The following is a 23,300-nucleotide window of genomic DNA, read 5'->3' on the forward strand; positions in this document are numbered from 1 at the left end:
CCCCCCCCCTTGCACTTACTATTAGCATCGACCAGACAGGGGGTTAAAGGGGGTATGGCTCTATATTTTGGAACCTTGAAATGGACCAAAATGGTTCTAAAAGCACATATTAATATGACTGTGTGTAAAGTATATTAATATTCAATTTTTGAAAGATAATATTGTAATTTCTAATCAATTATGTTCGGTGAAATACATGAACAGTTCAAATTGAACGGTAGTCGTTTACGCCTGCTTAGTGCATTCTACGCGATTTTAAAATTGTTATTTTGTCGTTTGTGAATAAGCCTTTACTAATTACTTCCACATTGTGTTGTAGGACGTGTTTTTGTACCATATGGTACACGACTCGTGTACAGATGTCAAAATGTTAAATGTTTTTTTTAAATATTGGATATTAGGATCCTATAGTTTCACGACGAGATAACAATATTGATTGATTAAAATTGGTCAATATTGAATTCTAATTCGTGTTTATATTTTCGAATATTCTGGAAAATATTGAGTTAGAGACTTAGCTCCTTTAATTGTGTGTTGTGCAGTCCCCCTGCTTTTGCTGTTTCAGTGATAGCATGACAGACTCTAGTAAATACTTATCTCTAATAAAAAATGTATGTAAGATATCTATAAATAAACGCGTGAGTTAATTAATCATCTAAGTTATGAACATGTACTAATAGAGTGCCTGCAAACTTAAATCAAATGGGGCTTAACGGCCTACTTTGCTGCACTGACTGGCCTAATGAAGAAGGACATAGCCATACAGTGTGCTATGTGCTATGAGGGAAATTTTGCCCGGTTAAGGATTCTTTTAGGGATTTCAATTTTTCGTAACATCCGAACGACTAGACACTGTCTTTGCCTCTTTGCCAGGCCCTCCGCACTACATCAATGGAAAGGAAAAAACTACACTGGTACCGTCATAGGTATATTGGTTATAATAGTCAGACTGTGTTGGAGAATCCGTTAAATAGTGAAATAAAGAGAGAGAGAGAGAGAGAGAGAGAGATGGGCTTTAACGTCCACTCGACACTAACAACTAGGTCATTTCGTAACTAACATATGGTTTAATTTTATTTCAATAATTCGCTTGCGCGTAGGGGTCTTTAGCGGTGGGGGAAGCTGGAGGACCCGGAGAAAACCAACGAGGTTGGACAGGTGATCCTACTCCTTCTCGGCCAATAACCGGGTATCATTTTACAGATATAAAAATGGTCGATACAAAATCTCACGTCCGATTTTAGCCAGTCACGGATATTCGTAATATCACACAATATATTATAAACGCAGGATTACATTCGGAAATTATACACGGAGTTTATTCCCTTTACTCGTTCCGGATGAGTGGTGTGAAGGGGTTTGGCGATGCCCGGGGCCAGCTCCTGGATTGTATGTCAGAAATGTAAGAACGGAAGCCATTTCAAACATGTAAAAACTGATGAACTAAACGTGTTATTCAAATAAAGTTTTCAGATACAGTTTAAGACAATAACTTTACTTAAAATAACTCACTCTTTAATTGGATGTCCCCCTCCTCATCCCCCTCCTCTCCCTCAAATTCAAATGGATGTCCGGCGCCGTCTCCCCTACCCCTCTCTCTGTGCACATAACTGTCTTGGACAGCGCCACGCCACTGTTTCGGATAGCGCCACGCCACGGTTTCGGACAACGATAGTTCCCGCAAGTGAATATTTTAAAAAGTACTGATTATATAAAGCAAGGCTACGGGTAGCTTTAAAATGAAATACGAAACTATAGCTTATGAAAGACTTCCCAATCTGATCCCGTCCATGGTTGGTGATTTCCGTAACTCATTATCGCATGTTGATTACATGAGGAAACCTTGCAACAGACAGACATTGTTGGGTGTCTGTGTGCGGTTAGGTTGTAATTTGTTACGTCATTATCTACCGCTCGAGATACGTGACGACTGCCTCACGTGAGTTGATTAACTGATCATTTGATCTATATCTGGTCATCAATCCTATTGTCAACATAAGATAAACCTCGGAGACACAGACAAATTAAGGCTTCAGAAAAAGAAGATGCAAAAATAAATATATCTATCATATTGGATTCTGTTTACTGGTTTTCCTAATTGATCTTGAAGTTGGGAGCCGCAAGAGAGAGAGAGAGAGAGAGAGAGAGAGAGAGAGAGAGATGTCATTTTGAGACTAACATATGGTTCAATTTTATTTTAATAATTGGCTTGCGCGGAGGGGTCTTTAGCAGTGGAGGAAACCGGAGGACACGGCGAAAAACCACGAGGTTGGACAGGCGATACTACTCCTTGTCACGTACAACCTGGGAATCGAAACCCCGCCAGTTAACTAAACGACAGACCTTATGATACAGCGTGCACGTGCTAACCATTCGGCCATCCAAGCCCCCTCAGCCGCAATGGCCCGGTTAAAAAGAAGCTGGTTCGCTAACCACGAGGTCTTGTGTTCGCTCCCGGTGATGTCCGAGACAGTTCCTCGGTAATTTCCAGCGTGGTTCCCCCTTTTCAGTTGTACATGACGGAGGGCCGGACAAGCAACAGTGTCTAATCGTTCGGATGTGACAGAAACCCTAAGCCCGTTTACACATTGGCGTGCACGTAAAATAACCCTTGACAGTTGGAATTCGAAATAAAGGTAGGCCGTAGTACCGCTGTCAAGGGGAAAACTTCCCTCATAGCACACTTCACATCGCTGTCTTCATTAGCCTAGTTTACTTCTGTTGTAAGAATGCCCTTAAAGAACCCACGTCTGTCACAAACTAAAAGAAACTCTATAAAAACTAAATGAGAAATCTCAAACAATCAAGACCTTCTAGTGACAACTGCCTACTTTCTATTTCGGTCTTGAATTATATTGGATTTCAGTCAAATTTGCGCAAAGGAAAATGCGCTGATTTGATGCAATATTAACATTTTTGATGGTTCCAACATTATTCCATTAAATTATTGGAAATCCGTCGCGTTAAAATAAGAAAACAATTTAAAATCGCGGATTTTCATTTGCATTCATCTATGACTTTTCTTATAATAGTACCGAGGTTTCTTCCCTTTTGTTGAGTCGGACCAGTGTTATGCAAAGGTTTGGTGATGCCCGAGTTAAACTCCTGGATTTTATTCCCTTAAGACCCCTGGATTGTATACCCTCAAAATTTCCTGGATTTGCATACCCTCTAGACTCCTGGATTGCATACCCTCAAAGACTCCTGAATAGCATACCCTTAAGACGATATAAACAAGACTTAAGTGTGTTTAGTTAAACTGGCATTTGGTTTGCATATAAGTTCGTTTTAAAGACAATGAAATGAAATGGGGCTGAGTTTCCTCCTTTTTTGCACCAACGCCATTGGTTTCGAGCCCCCATTTGTATATGACAAGAAAAAGGGGTTGCTTGTCCGATCGTGTTGCCTACTTGCCCGAACCCGTACGTAAGCAGACTTTGTTTAACCCTCTGCGTCATCGTTACAGCTACCTGTTTTCAGAACATATCAATGACTCATTCCAGCATTACGTGCTGTTAATAATAAAACAGGTCCCATAATGATTCATTAATGTTATTAGAATTCACAGTATTAATATTAAATATATAGGTAACTTCTTTCAATGATGTTGTGTCAAAGTGAAGTATATCCTCCAGACATTCGTGTCTGAACTCATAGTAGAAGAGATTCTACCTCCTATAATACAATCAGCCCATGGCACATTGCCATATAGTACAGTGTAATCATCAGCTCATGGCATTTTGTTTTAAATAACAGGGAAGATTAGAAAATAAACAACAATTATATGTACATTGATGGAATTGAGAGAGAGAGAGAGAGAGCGAGAGAGGGGGAGAGAGAGGGGATAAACGTCCACTCGACACAAACTAGGTCATTTGGGACTAACATATGATTCAATTCTATTTCAAGAATTAGCTTGTGCGTAGGGGGTTTTAGTAGTGGGAGGAAACCTAGGTCATTTGGGGTCCTTAATAGTGGGAGGAAACCTAGGCCATTTGGGACTGACATATGATTCAATTTTATTTCAAGAATTAGCTTAAGCGTAGGGGTCTTTAGTAGTGGGAGGAAATCGGGGGACACGGAGAACCCTGATGGAATTGAATGGAATAATATTATGATTATCAACTAACAAACACACACACACACACACTGCAACTGTTCTATTCTTTTGGCCTTTTAGATTAGAAGGTATGTCATTAAGTCAAATGGCGTGGTGTCGATCCCAAGCTTGTTTGTGACAGGAGTAGGGTCGCTAAAGACCCCTACGCGCGATCGAATTGTTGAAATAAGCCCGTACCATTTGTTTCTCTCTCTCTCCCTCTCCCTCTCTCTCTACTAGTATTAGGAAGGTGGTAGAAGAAAATTAGAAAACACTCGAGTTGACCATCGCGAGGTTTTAATCCAGTCTGATTCCTTGAAGGATAATATTACGTTCCTACCTAATCCTCCTAGATTACATAGCTGTCGAAAACCTCATACATATTCATGACTTGTAAATTAAATCACAAAATTGAATCTGGTATACGATATCAACTATAATGAGGAGACAACCACTTTATTAATTAGTAATTAGTCCAGCGAAACTCGCAACTCGTCGCTCCAGCCTCTCAGAAAACAGTGTGAAGAGTCCTCGAGAGAATAAGCCGCTGTATACAATGTTAGCAAGAATTAGTCCAGCGAGACTCGCAACTCTTCGCTACATCCTCTTAGAAACACGACGTGAAGGGTGCTCGTGAGAATTAGCCACTGTATACAATATTCGCAGGGTGTTATACGAGAATTCCTAGTGGATTTAAGCATTTATCGGATAATTTACTTTCATGGATATCAATACTTTGGTGTCATCTATTTTAATGACAGATTGGATTGCGGCGCTTCATCGGATACAGTTATTCGATCCAAAGTTTGATATTTCGGTTGACGATGCTGAACATGTTGAGTCAACTGAGGTAAACAGAAATGAAATGAAGCGAGTTTAACTTTCGACTGTTCTGCACCGACTGGGCTAATGAAGATAGGAAAGCGAATAGAGTAGACCCTATAGATCAGCACGGGCACGGAGCGGCGCGACTGGACAAATATATAAGTTCTATCCATGATTAATTACGAAGATTACCGAGAGTCAAGGTGAATTAGTGAGTTAACCGGGATTGTCAGTGGAACAAGGTCTAGTCGTGCGGATGAGATTGGAGTTTTTTCTCACCCTAACGACTAGGCGCCTCCTCGGTTCTGCAACTTTGACAAAGGGATGAAGGACTCGAAAATCCCGAGCAACGTCCTTCTGTCATTGACAGTGGGCGGAAACCGGAGAACCCAGGGGGTTAGACAGGCGACCCCACACCTTGTCACGTACAATCGGGGAATCGAAACCACACCAGTTGACTCAATGACAGACCTTATGTTCTACAGCATTGCTGTTAGCACAATCTGACGTTGCATATTACAGCGGCGGACATCATACCATCATACCTATTGCTCGTGGTTCAATGTGGAACAAAAAAACTGTGTTGACCCTGTAGTGTCAACCCTAACGGCAGAGATCACGCCGCCGTCCGCCATCTTGGATTGATTATCGATTTTCGCCTAGACCCGCAAATCCGATTTTGGAAGACTTTTGGTATGTACCATAAATACAAAAACAGTTGAATCCAGCGTCCTGCAAATTTATTCCGGGTCATAGTTGGTATGTTTCATAGATTAACTGGTCTATCTATGTTTTGGGAGTTTTTATTAGCAACTCGTAACACAAAAGTAACCATTTAAAATCTCAACCCCGCAAAGGTCTGATTAATATTGTCACCGGCATTCCTTAATGTGTATAGATATTTATTTTCACCAATAATAAAGAAATCTTTAGATTCGGTTTTATTTTGCTTGTGCACTTCAACTTTGATAGCTATGTGAAATCCTCAAATGAGGAGTGATTTTAATTGTACTAGAAAGACAGGAATGAAATGAATTGGGATTTAACGACCTACTCCAATTAACAAGGGTTCTTTTACCTGCACGACAATGTGTACACGGGACCGCGGTTTTTCATTCCATCCGAACGACTAGACACGGCCATTATCGGGCCCTCCGATCTGCACTATTGACAAGGGGAAACCGCGCCGGAATATTGCGAGGAAATATCTCGGCCAGGGATCGCAATCAGATCTATATTCATTTTGAATGCTGAACTGTTAAAGGTGTTATTGTTCACACAAATGTGTTGTTGTTCCCATGGAAATTCTCATTTTAATTGTTATTATTCTACAAACACGGGAAGAGATACTATTTTACGAAAAACAATATGTAATAAAAACACTTATGCGCAATTGAATTAATGAAATAAAATTGAACCATATTTTAGTCCCGAAACGACCTAGTTGGTGCTCAGTGGACGTCAACCCCATTTCTATATATAGACTATACACCTGGCCCGTAGAGTGGCTAGTCGTTCGGATTGGACGAAAAACCGTGCTCCCGGGTACACATTGGCGTGGACGTAAAAGAACCCTTGACAGTTGGCATTCGAAATAAAATTAGGCCGTAGTGCTAATGTCCCTCAGAGCACACTGTATGCCCGCCATGATTAGCCCAGTCGGTGTTGAAAAGTATCTAAACCCCATTTAATTTCACCTTCTGTTTTCATACAATCATTCATATAATATTTAATATGTCAAGTACTTATCGCATATTATCACCCAAGAATACATTCTACAGCAGATAAATTTCATAATCGCTTTAAATGAATTTGATTGGTCAATTAAAAAGGAACTACTTTTATTATTTTCAAAGAACACTTCATTTTTTTTTAAAGTAACTTCTTTCTTATTAAAAGGGAACTATTTTTATTTAAATGACCTTGATAGAAACACTGGGTCAACATAAAGGACTTTGCAATGGTTGAATTGCTGTCAAAAAAAATGATGTATCACTACGCCGTAATCTAATCAGGTTCAGTAAAAGTGAAATCTAGCAAAGAATAATATTTATGTATTTGTGCATGTAAGAAAGGATTAGGTGATAAATTATTATTATTATTATTATTACAGCATATTTATAGTGCGCCCTTTCATATAACGCGTTCAGTGGCACTTTACAAAGTAACAATGTAATTATAAATAAACAACAAAATTATGGACATGTTAACGATTGTATACAGAGTCAGTTAAAAGCCTGATTAAATAAATGTGTTTTAAGTTGTTTTTTTTTAAAAGAATATAGAGATGTACAACATCTTAAACTAAATAAAACCTCCTACCCGTCTTTTTTAATATAAAAGAATCTCAACACTCGGTTTTTTGGGTTTTTTTTTAATTTTTTGTTTGCTTTATCGATATCAAAAAGAGACTCGTTGGAGATTCATTCTTTATTACCAGCGAATTGCCCGGATCATCTTTTCAATATGGAAATAATTAGACATCGTGTACTATTAGTATCAACCTTTATGCTACTTTAGAAAATCTTTCAGCAATAACACTCTCGTATCATCCTTGCCTGTTCAAATATTACAGTTTCGTTTCAAGTTCATATTAACTGTCCTACCTCGACAAAAATACTCCAATTACCGTGAAATTGATATAACCTGTGTCGATCGAGATTATTATCTTTATCTAGAACATGATGGAGTCTTTTTATTTTGCGGTCACTATGTAATTTCATTAACTCCTTTAAAGAGATGCATTACTTTGGCCGTATCCCAGATAATGCTAGCTTCCCACAGTCGCGCGATGCTTTACGATAGGAGAGAGAGAGAGAGGGGAGAGTGAGAGAGAAGAAATGGGGTTTAACGTCCACTCGACACAAACTAGGTCATTTCGGGACTAACACATGGTTCAATTTTATTTCAATAATTCGCTTGCGCATAGGGGTCTTTAGCAGTTGGAGGAAACCGGAGGACCCGGAGAAAACCCACGAGGTTGGACAGGCGACCCGACTCCTTGTCACGAAACCACGCCAGTTGACCCAATGACAGGCCTTATGATACAGCACGCACGTGCTAACCATTCGGCCATCAATCGTTACGATAGGATTGTTCCTATTGAGTGCACAATCGGGTTCGGGTACATGCAGATACGTTCGGATACGTTTCGATACGATCAACACGATTGCTACGACTATAAGATCGCCACGATTTCAATCGCAGGGTGCTAGTAGGAACCTATCATTAAAGAACGGCATTTACTCTGGCCATATCCCAGCTAACCGATAAATTCAGGTTTTCATTTGACTTGATTTGAGACCAAAGAGGAAGTGCTGCCCGATTGGACTTTCAGACATCTCGATTAACGAACAACGGGGTGGTATAGAAACCAGAAAGTGTGAATCATTTGATAAGGAATAACAGATATTTTAATGGCCGACGGGGGTTGGGTGGGTATAGCGCTAACGGAGGATGTCGATTTCGTTGTTGAACGAGAAAATTACACGGGATAGTCCAGCCCGGTCTCCTCTTCTCATTGGTGTAGGACTGGGGTCCTTTCTTGGAAAAATGTCTTGTCGGTCTGATGGAACGACAAACCGAGAAATCTTGTATACCATTAAAAGCACGTTAAAGCAGAATCCACGACAGTTGGATATTGTAATAAGAAGTCCAATCTGATCTATATTTCGTTTCGTTCTTTTTTTATACTTTCGATGCCCTACACTACATGAAGATCTGACCAGTCGTCAGGCGTCATACGAGCGGCTTTTGACCTTATGACGTCAGACATTGATTAATCAATCATCGTTGACGTTTCTTGTGGTTTACCCAAGTTTCCGTTCACCTCACGCCAAAAACTCGCCGTAACAGACCGTTTCATTGGCTAATCCCTCACATCATCCAGAAAGCAGGTTATATAACAACCTTTCCAGATCCTAGTGTAGTAATGTTGAACCATAAAAAAAAACGAAACGAAACAGAATCTGTGTTTAAATCAGATTGTGAGAAGTCGCCCAAAGCTCACAATTTCTCTCGTTTTCAGTCGCTAGTCCATTTGTTGTAAGATGTTCAGAAATTTCATTCAGACATATTTAACGTCTAGATAGAATACTTGATTGTCCGGTTATTGCTGATCACCAACGGCCAGAATGAGATACCGTATATAGATAATTGGGCGATGATTCGACACTAAATGGTTAATGTAGCGAATATTGCCACAAACGACGGGCTTATATACTCTAAACACAAAACATTACCTTTAAATACAAAGCATTACCTATAAATTGCCACCTAGGAAACGGAATGAAATGAAATAGGGTTTAACGTCCTACTGTTCTGCTCCGACTGTTTCGAATCCCCGGTTGTACGTGGCAAGGATTAGGGTCGCCCGTCCAACATCGTGGGTTTTCTCGGGGTCCTCCGGTTTCCTCCCACTGCTAAGACCCCTACGCGCAAGCGAATTATTGAAATAAAATTGAACCATATGTTAGTCCCGAAATGACCTGGTTTGTGTCGAGTGGACGTTAAACCCCATTTCTCTCTCTCTCTCTCTGCTCCGACTGGGTTAATGCTAATGAAGGTGGGTATACGCCATACAGTGTGCGCTATGAGGGCAATAATGACGGGTTTATATAACCCAAACACAAAGCACTACTTTTAAATTGCCAGCTAGGAACCGGAATGAAATGAAATGGGGTTTAACGTCCTACTGTTCTGCAGTGTGTGCTATGAAGGCAATAACGACGGGTTTATTTAACCCCAAATACAAAGCATTACCTTTAAATTGCCAGCTAGGAAACGAAATGAAATGAAATGGGGTTTAACGTCCTACTGTTCTGCTCCGACTGTGTTAATCCTAATGAAGGTGGGCATACGCCATGCAGTGTGTGCTATGAGGGCAATAACGACGGGTTTTATAACCCAAACACAAAGCCTTACTTTTAAATTGCCAGCTAGAAAACGGAATGAAATGAAATGGGGTTTAACGTCCTACTGTTCTGCTCCGACTGGGTTAATGCTAATGAAGATGGGAATGCGCCATACAGTGTGTGCTATGACGGCAATTTTTCTCTCGGGCAGCGGCGCTACGGCCTACTCTTATATTGAATTCCAACTGTCAAGGGATCTTTTATGTATACGCCAATGAGTACACGGGACCATGGTGTTTTATTCCATCCGAACGACTATACGTCGCCTCTTGCCAGGCCCTCTACCCTGCACCACTGACAAGGGGTGATCACACCGGAAAATTACTAGGAAAAGACATTATGCCAGAAAAGCCCATCGGCGAGAACGTGATTTGGCCCTGTTAATGGTACAGCACGGATAGCCGAGCTCGAGAAACTGTCTTGTCGTTCGGATGGAAAGACAAACCGAGCACGTTAAAGATCCCTTGGCATTTGGTCTATTCCCATCTCCATTGCCTCAGTCTGCGCATTCTTTATAATAAAACCTGAATCCCGGCCATAAATGATTGATACACGATATTACGTCCCCTGTGAGATCTTCTTTTTTAATTTCCAAAGCAGATACAATTGTTTTTAATGAAAGCAGAATTAATCCTAGTCTGCCAACCAAGTTTTAAACCCAATTCTGTCAATTAAATCCTTTTCAATTGAATAAAAGCTTCGATAAAACGGTTTGCGAAAAATTCTAATTGGTGAAAATACTAAATGTTATAGGCACCATAGTCCACACAGAAATGCAATATTTTGACTTTCTTTCACAATGCATTGGTCCAAATATTATTATAAACGACCAATAAGATGTCCATCGAAATATTCTGATTACATTCCATTGATTTCCCATCGCCATCTTTATTATCCTATAATCATCAGTGGGCTACTGAAGGATAATACATTTTTATCCCGGGACATCAGCCCCAAGATGGTAATTTAGAGAGAGAGAGAGAGAGGGGGGAGAGAGAGAGAGAAAGAGCTTAACGTCCACTTGACACAAAATAGGTTATTTCAAGACTAACATATGGTTCAATTTTATTTCCATAATTCGCTTGCGCGTAGGAGTCTTTAGCAGTTTGGTAAAGCGATCCTATTCATTGTCACGTATAACCCGGGAATTAAAACCACGCCAGTTGACTGAATGACGAACCTTATGATACAGCACTAACGTGCTATTCATTCGGCCATCCAACCCCGTAAATGCCTTCAAAGGTTTATTAATATATTAATGAAATATGTTGGTCCAGAGAGTTCCTCGGGTTCTTTAGCGTGGCTTCCACTTGTCAAGCATATGTAGGAAGGAGGGACTGACAAGGAACGGTGCCTAGGTCTTCGGATTGGGCGAAAACCTATGTCCCCTGTACAGGTTGGCGAACTTTCCTCGATAGAACACTGCATGATGTATGATCAGTAACCCGATATCATTTTAGTTCATTTCAATTATAAAATGTTCATTCATAATTTAAAAGCCGGACGGAATGCAGAGGGTTTTCTCAGGGTCCTCCGGTTTTCTCCCACTGCTAAAGACCCCTAAGCGCAAGCAATGATTGAAATAAAATTAAACCATGTGTTAGTCCCAAAATGATCTAGTTTGTGTCGAGTGGACGTTAAACCCCGTTTCTCCTCCTCTCTCTCTCTCTCTCTCTCTCTCTCTCTCTTATCGTTTTTTTGTTTTCCAGATGAACGATCTTGTTTGTGTTTTGTTTAGTTTGCACAACTTAATAAACGTCGGAATTTACTTTTTCAGGATTCTGACTTTTAGAAATAAGTAAACATGACAAATAATGTTAGATGTTCTGATATTCTATGATTTGTTTTGTGTTTTAAGATAACATATGAAAGCCTATAATGTTTACAGAAACAACGGACTCGTCTACTAAAATCATAGTTTGCTTTTAAAAACTAGTTTACTAAGTAAATATATAACATGACCCTAGCTTCTGATGAGAGAGAGAGAGAGAGAGAGAGAGAGAGAGAGATTTAACATCCACTCGACACAGACTAGGTCATTTTGGGACTAACATATGGTTTATTTTATTTCAATAATTCGCTTGCGCGTAGGGTTCTTTAGCAGTGAGAGGAAGAAGGAGGACCCGGAGAAAACCCACGAGGTTGGACAGGCAACCACTCGACACAAATTAGGCGATTTCGGCGATCCTACTCCTTGTCACGTACAACCGGAGAATCACAATTTTGAGATAAGAGAGTGCGGTGACAGATTTATCCAAAGTTTTGCGCTGATATAGGATTTTCTAAAATTTCATAAGAAAAATGAATCCAAGTCTGAATTTCGAAATGGTTTTCTTTTTCAGTTATCGTGAATAAAGTTTATCTTTTTTTAAAATTAAAGATTAAACAAACTTTAGTGAAAGTTAAAATAATATTATAAATATCAATGTCGGCACCTAAAAAACACTGTATTCCATAAACTATAACACGTACTTATGGAAAAACAGTTACCAATTTATTAAAAAGTTATAATAATATTATAAATATCAATGTCGGAACTTATGGGAAAACAGATAACGATTTATTGAAAAGTTATAATAATATCATAAATATCAATTTCGGCACTTAAAAACTATTGTATTTCATAAACTATAATACGTACTTATGGAAAAGGGCTACTAATTTATTTGGGCGACGTTTCGAACGAAGAGTATTCTCTCATTGTTTTCAATGTCGGAATTTAAAAATTATTGTACTCTAGTTTGTTCCGTCAGTGTTCAATAGAGATAAATTGAATTGGTTTTTGTTTTATCATAAAATGTTCATTGATCGATTATTATTAATAATTTGTGCTGATCTGTGATTTATTTGTAGTACGTTTAAGGAGTTTATAAAAAAAGGGACATTAATTTGACAATGTTTTTTTCTTTTTTTCCGGATGAATCTTCTAATGATGTGAAGGGTTTTAAGAATTTGGTTAATGAACGAGAAACCATTAATCAAAAATCGTTCGAAACCTCCGCTATTGATCTGGTTCATTATTTTAGAAAAAAAATCCACACGGTCGCCTTTTAAAGGATTGTATCGCCAATGTATTTTTACTTTATATATAAAAAAAAAAAAAATTAAAATGTCGCTATGTCTGAAATTTAAGGTCGTAACATAACTTTGGAAAAACATAAGTTACGCTTCGCATATACATTTTTTTTTTGAAAGTTCTCGAAAATTAAAAACTTTTGAGTTTAAGACATTTGGGTGGGTTTGCGATGGGAACCGGATTGGGTCTTCAATAAATGACGGTATGTCTTAAATTCAAGGTCTTAACATAACTTCAGAAAAACAAAAGTTACGCTTCGCAAAAACGTGGCTTAACTTATTTTAAAAGTTCTTGAAAATTAAAAACTTTGGAGTTTTAGACATTTGGGTGAGTTTGCAATGGGAACGGATTGGGTCTTCAAGAAATGACGGTATGTCTTAAGTTAAGACTCTTAACATAACGTCAGAAAAACAAAGTTACTCTTCGCAAAAACGTGGCTTAACTTGTTTTAAAAGTTGTCGAAAATTAAAAACTCTGGAGTTTAAGACATTTGGGTGAGTTTGCGATGGGAACCGGATTGGGTCTTCAATAAATGACGGTATGTCTTAAATTCAAGGTCTTAACATAACGTCAGAAAAACAAAGTTACGCTTCGCAAAAACGTGGCATAACTTATTTTAAAAGTTCTTGAAAATTAAAAACTTTGGAGTTTTAGACATTTGGGTGAGTTTGCGATGGGAACCGGATTGGATCATTAATAAATGAACTTTCTTACCTGTGTGTGTAAATAGTAGAACAGTTGTTAACATAGCTGTTAAAGGCACAATACTTTGAGACACCATATCTGGTTAATAGTCAGGCTGCAATCAGAAACACGCACCAATATTTTTAAAATTATATTAATTATGAATAACAACGGAATAAAAACGTTTATCAAATGTTGTTCATCCTCATGTAAAGCAATTCTTATCCCTCCTTTTAGTGACTGTGTATGATACTTGCTGTCACTTCAGTCTCTTTAATACGCCTTACTATGTGACGTCACGATGGCACGCGGTATCATCTATTGATCCTGGAAGACCGGTGGGAGTCGGTTACCTATCGTACCTTAGTCTATACCCACGACCTGAACCAATCTCTTAATGCGATGAAAGAGTCTAATTGGCTAATTACAAATGGGTTTTATTACAACGACGGGAAAGCCCGCGTGTTAAGTGCCGCGTGTTTCTCTGTATAAATATAAGCTACAGAGCTAACACTTTACAGGAAATAAACGTTCATATCCACCATCACCGCACTGTGTAGTTAATGGAATAATTGACACTAGAAGGCATTAAACTATTACAATAAATAATCATTAACAAATCGTTGAGGTGTTAATAGGTTGTTATTGAAAACTGGCTATATGGATATTTGGTATTGATACCACAAGCAACCCAACCAGGCACTGGCCGTAACGGAAATGAAATGAAATGGGTTTATCTGTTCTGCTCCGACATGGCTAATGGAGACGGACATCGCCATACAGTGTGCTACGACCGACACTTATATCGAATTCCAACTGCCAAGGGATATTTTACGCGCACGCCAATGTGTACAAAGAACCTCGGTTTATCGTCCCATCCAAACGACTAGACAACTGTGCTTAGGCGCTGTCAGATATGACTATCAGAGCAGTGTACCCTACAAAAAAATGGACTCTGATACCCCTTGGGCCTTATTCACGAAAACGTAAGCTAAAATATTTTAAGAATGCAGCCTTTTAATTGGCTAAAAGCTAATATTGTACTAGGATTTTGTCGAAATTATAAGTCACTGACAATGAAAAATGAATGAATTCTATATCCTTGCTATTAATTAACGTGTCAAAGGTTAGAATATTCAGAAGAGGGGCAAATTTGCAAACGAACAGATAGAATTGAATTGTATAACTATATTTAAAGATTGCCGAATAAGGAGCCACAATGGCCCAATGGGTATGGCGCTGGTTCAGTAACTAGGAGGGTGTGGTTTGTATCCGGATGTTGGCCGAGAAAGGTCCTCAAGATTTTTGAGGCGTTGAGACTTTACGACCCGTGTAGAGAGAGAGAGAGAGAGAGAAATGGGGTTTAACGCCCACTCGACACAAACTAGGCCATTTCGGAACTAACACATGGTTCAATTTTTTATTTCAATAATTCGCTTGCGCGTAGGGGTCTTTATCAGTGGGAGGAAACCGGAGGACCCGGAGAAAACCCACGAGGATGGACAGGCGACCCTACTCCTTGTCACGTACAAACGGGGAATCGAAACCCCGCCAGTTGACTCAATGACAGACCGTGTGATACAGCGCGCGCACGTGCTAGCCATTCGGCCATCCAACCCCCTGTTAACATAGGAGTAGGGCCTACCACTGGAAATTTGGAAGTCGATTAAAAATACGCCATAACCGCGATCACCGAGCAACATTTACCCCACAGCACACGGTATGGCTTATGCTCGTCTCTTTTGGCCCGGTCGATGAAGAAAAGTAAGGCGTTAAGACATTTTCTTTTTATTTCTTATCGATTAAAAACGTTTATCTGGGGCACCGTGTCTTTTAAGACTGCCATAATTGTTGTCCCTCTTTGTGTAAATATATATATATATATATTTAATAAAGAAAGAAAATTTTTCTCGGCAGCTACTTAATCCATTTTTATTATAATCTTAAAAGACTATGGACATTCAAATTCAACATGGAGATGAATTTATATAAGCTATGGCTTGTTTTTCCAGATCGACAATATCAGTATTGTAAATAATCATGATAGAATAGAAATATTGTTTAAACCACATTCAACACGATAAAATTATAAAATTTCAAAAACAGAAGTTCGTTGACGTCACATTTGAGACACCAGACGCTGTTACTTAGTAACCTACTAGGAAACTACTTGACTTTACAGAAAAATCAACACAGAAAACAGCTTAGAATCATTTAAAGTTATATATCCCGGATTTCCAATATTTGTTGAATACTTGTCCCGTCGCTATTTAATGGATGTGCATTGATCGGCGGAAGGGTATGAATGCGCTCACGATGAATGAAAAGAAAGAAAGAAGTTTCTTCCTGTAGTTTTTAAGTGTAAACTGAAACTCGACTTTATTACAATGGGAGACGGGTTGATTCATAAATAAACGTTTTTGTTAAAGTAACGGAGCGTGATTTGAATTCTTCGGAAAATATTTAATTAAGAAATAAAACTAAAACTACCAACGCTACATAACCTGCAGGCTTGGATTCAATTGGATTTTAAACAGGCTTATCAATGCTGGTGGCCGTCTTGTTACACAGGGTGCCACAGAGCCCATAAAGTGTACGATTCCACTCTTATATAATCATTTCATATATTTCATATATTAATTCGTTATAAGGAAATAATTGATTAGAAATAATTAATTAGTTTAAACGAAATACTATTTCGTATTAACTATATAAGATTTCGTATTAACTATATAAGATTTCGTATTAACGAATAATTAATTCGCTTAAACGAAATAAGATTTGGTATTAACGAAATAAGATTTGGTATTAACGAAATAAGATTTGGTATTAACGAAATAAGATTTCGTATTAACGAAATGAGATTTCGTATTAACGCAATAAGATTTTGGATTAATGATATAAGATTTCGTTATAACAATATAATTTTTCGTTATTTTCATTAGAACAAATTAATATTCCGTTATACCAAATTAATATTTCGTTAGAACACCTTAATATTTCGTTATAACAAATCAATATTTCGAATAACGAATCAATATTTCGTTATAACGAATTCATGGTTCGTTATAACGAATTAATGGTTCGTTATAACGAATTAATGGTTCGTTATAACGAATTAATAGTTAGTTATAACGAATTAATAGTTCGTTATAACGAATAAACAGTTCGTAATAACGAATAAACAGTTCGTTTAAATGATATAATTATATAAGAGTGGAATTGTGCACTTAAGGGGACTCTTAAGTGTAAACCGAACCTCGACTTTATTACGTTGGGAGACGGATTAATTAATAAATAAACAATTTTGTTAAAGTATCGGAATGTGATTTGAATTCGCATTTTAATGCAACTAAGATCGCCAAATTGTTGTTCCAAACTTTGTCAGAATATTTTAGAACATCGTTTTGTGTGCGTCTTGTAAACATTTTTGATAATCGAGCATGCACGATACTGTATTGTGGTGAACGTAAACAATGACGCTAAGACTGGTATGTAAACTGCTTTTTGATTGGTTTGTAGAACCAACCTACGTGGCCAATGAATTCGCCAAAGGCACATAATTTGAATCGTGAAAACTCTGTAAAGCGACCCAGGGGTTAGTGGCGTAGAACGGAACGATGCGACTCGGTCTTACTAAGGATGCGCCACTGCTAAAGACCCCTAAGCACAAGCCATTTATTGAAATAAAAAATGAAGATGTTAGTCCCGCAATGACCTAGTTTGTGTCTAGTAGACGCTACCCCCCTCTCTCTCTCCCTCTCTCTCTCTCTCTCTCTCATTAGTTCATCAACAAAATACAGTTGTTGACAGTATGTATGGATTAACACGATGTCTCGTGAGAGGGTATATGTCATAACTGATAACTTCTCCCACTTATACAGCTAAATCTGTCGCCAATTCAACTACAAACAATAATATTCGTTATGGAGGCTTAAGTACCATGTTTTGAATATGACGACAGTGAGACTTCAACATTTCTAAGCTAACAACCACCTCCGTACATGCCAGGTACTTAAAATATATAGTCCACACACGCACTGTTGAATATACACCGGGGAGAGTCTGATAAGATATAACACATTGTTTATATTAAGATGACTATAAACAACATTGTTCATGATAAGATGACTATAAACAACATTGTTCATAAGATATAACAACATTGTTCATATTAAGATGACTATAAACAACACTGTTCAAGATACTTGACTCAATGGCTGGCCGTGAGATCTAAAGTGCATGTATTCGATCATTCGTCCACCTGCTAACCCTCCACCATTTAGACAATAATGGCAGTTTTCCTGGTAGATTAGAAATTATTAGAAATTGGCAAATAACTACTTGTTCCCTAACTACATTATCATTTTACCTGTTCTATTTCTACCTATTCCATAACTACCTGTACCAATTTTTACCTGTTCAATAACTACCTGTATCATTTTATCTGCTTAATGGCTACCTACATCATTTGTACTTATTCTAAAACTACCTGTACCATTTATTCTGTTTCATAACTACCTGCACCATTCCTATTTGTTGCATAACTACCTGTACCATGTTTACCCTTTCCAAAACTACCTGTGCCATGTTTACCAGTTCCATAACTACCTGTGCCATGTTTACCTGTTCCCTTCTGTGCCAGAACTACCTTTTTGGCGAACTTGTACCTGTACCTTTTTACCCTTTCCATAATTACCTGAGCCCCAATTGGATATCCCCCCACCTTCCTGCTGCATTTATATAACCTGTATAATTGCAGTTATATAAAGGTATTATTTCATATCAGTTTGTTATTTGAGACAAATAAAGGTAAAACGGCAGACATATTAAAAGTAGTATGTTAAATTAATTTGTTATCGAGACTCAGTTATTTTTTTTATTAAATTTGGTAAGACAGTGGGCGTCGCGTATTAAGTGTCGCGTATTAAATGTTTTTCACACCCACGGACCTACTGCAACAAAATACGAGCAGAGCGGTAAAAACAAAAAAAAGACTGTGTGAATCAACATATACCGTTTCCTTCCGGCGTACAAACTGTGTGGTTTGATGATATGTTTGGACTGACAATTAATTCATCTATCATGAAAGTGGGGCTCGGTTGTTAGTACAATCCTAGCACTCGATGACATCACCCTCAGTAACAACCGGGGTTGACAGACCCCGACGGCCTTTCTCAGGCCATGACGATTCGAACCCCTGGCCATTCTAGCGAAATACCGGTTCCCCTACTACTCGACCATAACGACCCTAACTGTATTTAAAGTAGTTAATTAAGTCTCGATAGCATCCAAAGTCTTCAACATTGAAAACACGAATTATTGATGTTGTGATCTTACCAGGAAAAGATGGACTTCTGATATCCAATATTTAAGACTAAATAAACATTTTACCATTGGTACACGGATCGTGTACCATAATGCGTTTCAGCGCCATTTGTAACAAGGGACTCGAAGAATGAAGCTAGACATATTCCACAAGCCATATCAAATGGTGAGCATCCGCAATAAATACTATCGGTTTAGACTGGAATAACTAGACGCTAGCGATTGTCATTCGAATGAGACTTTTGTCATAATTCCCCGAACATAACTGATTTGAAATTAGAGTAAAAGCGGAAACGATTGAATGTAGATCAGTTTATATTACTATAATAATTTGTGTCAATTTATAGGTTCCAAATATTAGGGATCTAGCTCCTTTAAGCCGGGGGGGGGGGCGAGAATAACGCACGGTTCTATTTGATAATGAGTGCGTTTAAAATGATTGTGGCATTACCGGCATTTCATTTATTTACCCGTAACACTGCTGAGCTGGCAAAATATCCCATATCCTACGAAGTACATAGTGAATGCCCGTCTTCATTTCCCCAGGGGTTGCAGGAAAGACCGACGTTAAATCTCACTGTATGAAAAACCAGAGGTCCGATGAACATGTGTGTATGTACATTAACGAACCCTTGACAGTAAGAATTCGAAATAAGAGTGGGACGTAGCGCGGCTGTCAGAGACGTAAAGTAACGCATTGAATGTAGGCATTGAATTTATTTATGTTGCCTTCCCACCAAGTGCATTTCTCCGTGCTCTCTCTCTCTCTCTCTCTCTCTCTCTCTCTCAACCAAATCAATCAATTACCATTTGTACATAACAACTTTGTTGGATGGTGCCAATCAAGAGATAATAACACTTACTACTTTTTTTTCTTTTTTGCTTTTTTTAAAAAAAATAAAATAGAAACAACAATTTGTTATATTTCGATCAACAGGAGACTCGTAATGCATCTCTGATATGGATCTTGGTAATTCTAGTAGATGCCATACTATGATGAGCGGATATGGTAATGGGTGCTTATCTCATAAAAAATCATAAATCGTGTATCGTGAATAGAGTAAAATGTATATACCATTTTAAAATAGAAATATTCATATATTATTTACAGTAGTTTAAGTACTGTTCACAGAATGCCAATAAAACAGACATTTCGGAATAGCGACCAGGTCTGTATTAAAGATACGTTATGGGAGATTAGATAAAGAGTTAACAGAGTTCTCACTTTGATAGTTAAAAACTAGATAGTGTAAAGGGAATTTGCTAAAAATTTCAGTCAAATTGCTCCACTTTGGACCGAGAATTAGAGATTGATTTTAAGGTCTAGCTTCGATCATCGTTAGCTTCGATAAGTCGGTACGATAAACAAAACATAGTCCCCATTATCCATTTTTTTGATTTAATCATCAATGAGCGTTGAGCAGCAGATCGAATTCTAATCCATTAAATATCGTAGGCTAGCGATGCCATCGGGAGTTGATTATGGCCTGGATAAGTTAATAAAAGTCTATTTAATAGTTTATAAAACAATTCAGGCCTAAAGAAAGAACTGCAACACATTAACAGGCAGATTGGGAGTTGAATATGGCCTGGATAAGTTAATAAAAGTTTAATAGTTTATAAAACAATTCAGGCGCAAAGAAAGAACTGCAACACAGCAACAGGCAGATTGGGAGTTGAATATGGCCTGGATAAGTTAATAAAAGTTTAATAGTTTATAAAACATTTCAGGCCTAAAGAAAGAACTGCAACACAGCAACAGGCAGATTGGGAGTTGAATATGGCCTGGATAAGTTAATAAAAGTTTAATAGTTTATAAAACATTTCAGGCCTAAAGAAAGAACTGCAACACAGCAACAGGCAGATTTAGCTCTTGTATAATGTATATCTAATATCTGATTTATCTATTTATCTGACTTTTAATTTGATTTGAATACACGGTTTATTACCTGGTTCTACTAACCAAGAGTTCGATCCCAGTGATGGCCAAGGAAGTTTTTCGTAATTTTATAGCTTAGTTTCTAATCGCCACTGGTGTAGTCACGGACCAAGCCCCAGTTTCACAAAGCATTCTCAGAATTTACTCAGACGTTTGAGAGATGTCTTTGATCTAGAAACACAGAAAGAGAGAGAGAGAGGGTGGGGGGTAACGTCTACTCCACACAAACTAGGTCATTTCAGTACTAACATACGGCTCACATTTAATTCAATAATTCGCTTGCGCGTAGACGTCTTTAGCATTCGGGGGAAACTGGAGGACCCGAAGAAAACCCATGAGGTTGGACAGGCGACCCTACACCTTGTCACGTATAACTGGAGAATCGAAACCACGCCACTTGACTCAATGACAGACCTTTTGATACAACGCCTAAACTTAAGTCTGAGAATGTTTTGTAAAACCGGGACTTGAAACTACGATATTTTAAGAATTCAGCCTTTTAATTAGTTGAGCGTCAAATTCCTAGAACAAAATTTACCTCTTGGCCAATCGGTGCATTCTTAAAACATTTTAGACTTTGGTGAATCCGGCCCAAAAGCAAAGAAAGCATGAAATGAAATGGGGTTTAACGTCCTATTTTCTGCTCCAACTGGGATAATGAAGACTGACTTACGCCATCCAGTGTAATATGAGTGAAATTTTTCCCGGGTAGTGGCACTATGGCATACTTTTATATAAGATTTCGTATTAATGAAATACGATTTCGTATTAACGATATACTATTTCGTTATAGCTTAATAAGATTTTGGATTTCGTTATAACGATTTAATTTTTCGTTATAACAAATTAATATTTCGTTATAACAAATTAATATTTCGTTATAACATATTAATATTTCGTTATAACAAATCAATATTTTGAATAACGAATCAATATTTCGTTATAACTAATTAATATTCCAGAACAAAATACAGTTGTTGACAGTATGTATGTAGAATATACACGATGTCTCGTGAGAGGTATATGTCATCAGCCCTGATAACTTCTCCCACTTAGAGCTCAAACTGTCGCCAATTCAACTACAAACAATAATGGAGGCTTAAGTACCATGTTTTAAACATGCTTTAATATACTTCTGACGACAGTCGGTCTTCAAAATTTCTAAGCTAACAACCACCTCCGTACATGTCAAGTACTTAAAATATATAGTCCACAACCGCACTGTTGAATATTCACCGGGGAGAGTCTGATAAGATATAACACATTTTTTATATTAAGATGACTATAAACAACATTGTTCATGATAAGATAAACAAAATTGTTCATAATAAGATAAACAACATTGTTCACGATAAGATAAACAACACTGTTCATGATAAGATAAACAACATTGTTCATGATAAGATAAACAACATTGTTCATGATAAGATAAACAACATTGTTCATGATAAGATAAACAACACTGTTCATGATAAGATAAACAACATTGTTTATGATAAGATAAACAACATTGTTTATGATAAGATAAACAACATTGTTTATGATAAGATAAACAATATTGTTCATAATAAGATAAACAACATTGTTAATGATAAAATGACTATAAACAACATTGTTAATGATAAAATGACTATAAACAACATTGTTCATGATAAAATGACTATAAACAACATTGTTCATGATAAGAATGACTATAAACTGTTCATAATAAGATAAACAAGAGAGAGAGAGGGAGAGAGAGAGCTGGGTTTAACGTTGGGGTTAACATATAGTAATTTATTTATTTGAATTTCAATTATTCTCTTGCGCGTAGGGGTCTTTAGTAGTGGAGGGGAACCGGGGGGGGGGGTAGAACATTTACAGTTGGTACAGTTTTATTTCAATAATTCGCTTGCTCTTTGGGGTCTATAGCAAAAGTCACACGAGGTTGGACAGGAGAACCCATTCCTTGTCGGGTACAAATGTGGAAACTAAACCACGCTACTTGACTCAATGACAGACCTTATGATCTAAAGCGCATGCAATGTATTCCATCATTCGTCCACCTAACCCTCCACCATTTAGACAATAGACAATAATGACATAGCCCTTAGCAGTTTTCCTGGTAGATCCGTTATTAGAAATTGGCGAATAACTAACTGTTCTTTAAATACATGTATCATTTTTACCTGTTCTATTTTTACCTGTTCCATAACTACCTGTACCAATTTTTACCTGTTCAATAACTACCTGTACCGTTTTATCTGTTCAATGGCTACCTACATCATTTTTAACTGTTCCATTTCTACCTATTCTATAACTACCCGTACCATTTCCATTTGTTCCATAACTACCTGTGCCATTTTTACCTGTGCCATTTGTAACTGTTCCATAACTACCTGTACCATGTCTGCGTAATGTTTACCAGTTCCATAACTACCTGTGTCATTTTTACCT

The 23,300-nt window shown here is 37.8% G+C and overlaps 1 long non-coding RNA gene across 1 annotated transcript in view; it reads right to left on the minus strand.

The window, feature by feature from the left end:
* The window catches only part of LOC126819142 (uncharacterized), a 47,205-nt gene extending 33,245 nt beyond the window's left edge, over positions 1 to 13,960 (minus strand). The window contains exon 1 of the long non-coding RNA XR_007679516.2: positions 13,628 to 13,960. This is a non-coding gene — a long non-coding RNA (uncharacterized LOC126819142). The remainder of the gene's footprint in view (positions 1 to 13,627) is intronic.
* Positions 13,961 to 23,300: the final 9,340 nt, after the last annotated feature.

The sequence above is a fragment of the Patella vulgata genome, chromosome 4 (assembly GCF_932274485.2).
Source record: "Patella vulgata chromosome 4, xgPatVulg1.2, whole genome shotgun sequence".
Lineage (NCBI taxonomy): Eukaryota > Metazoa > Mollusca > Gastropoda > Patellidae > Patella > Patella vulgata.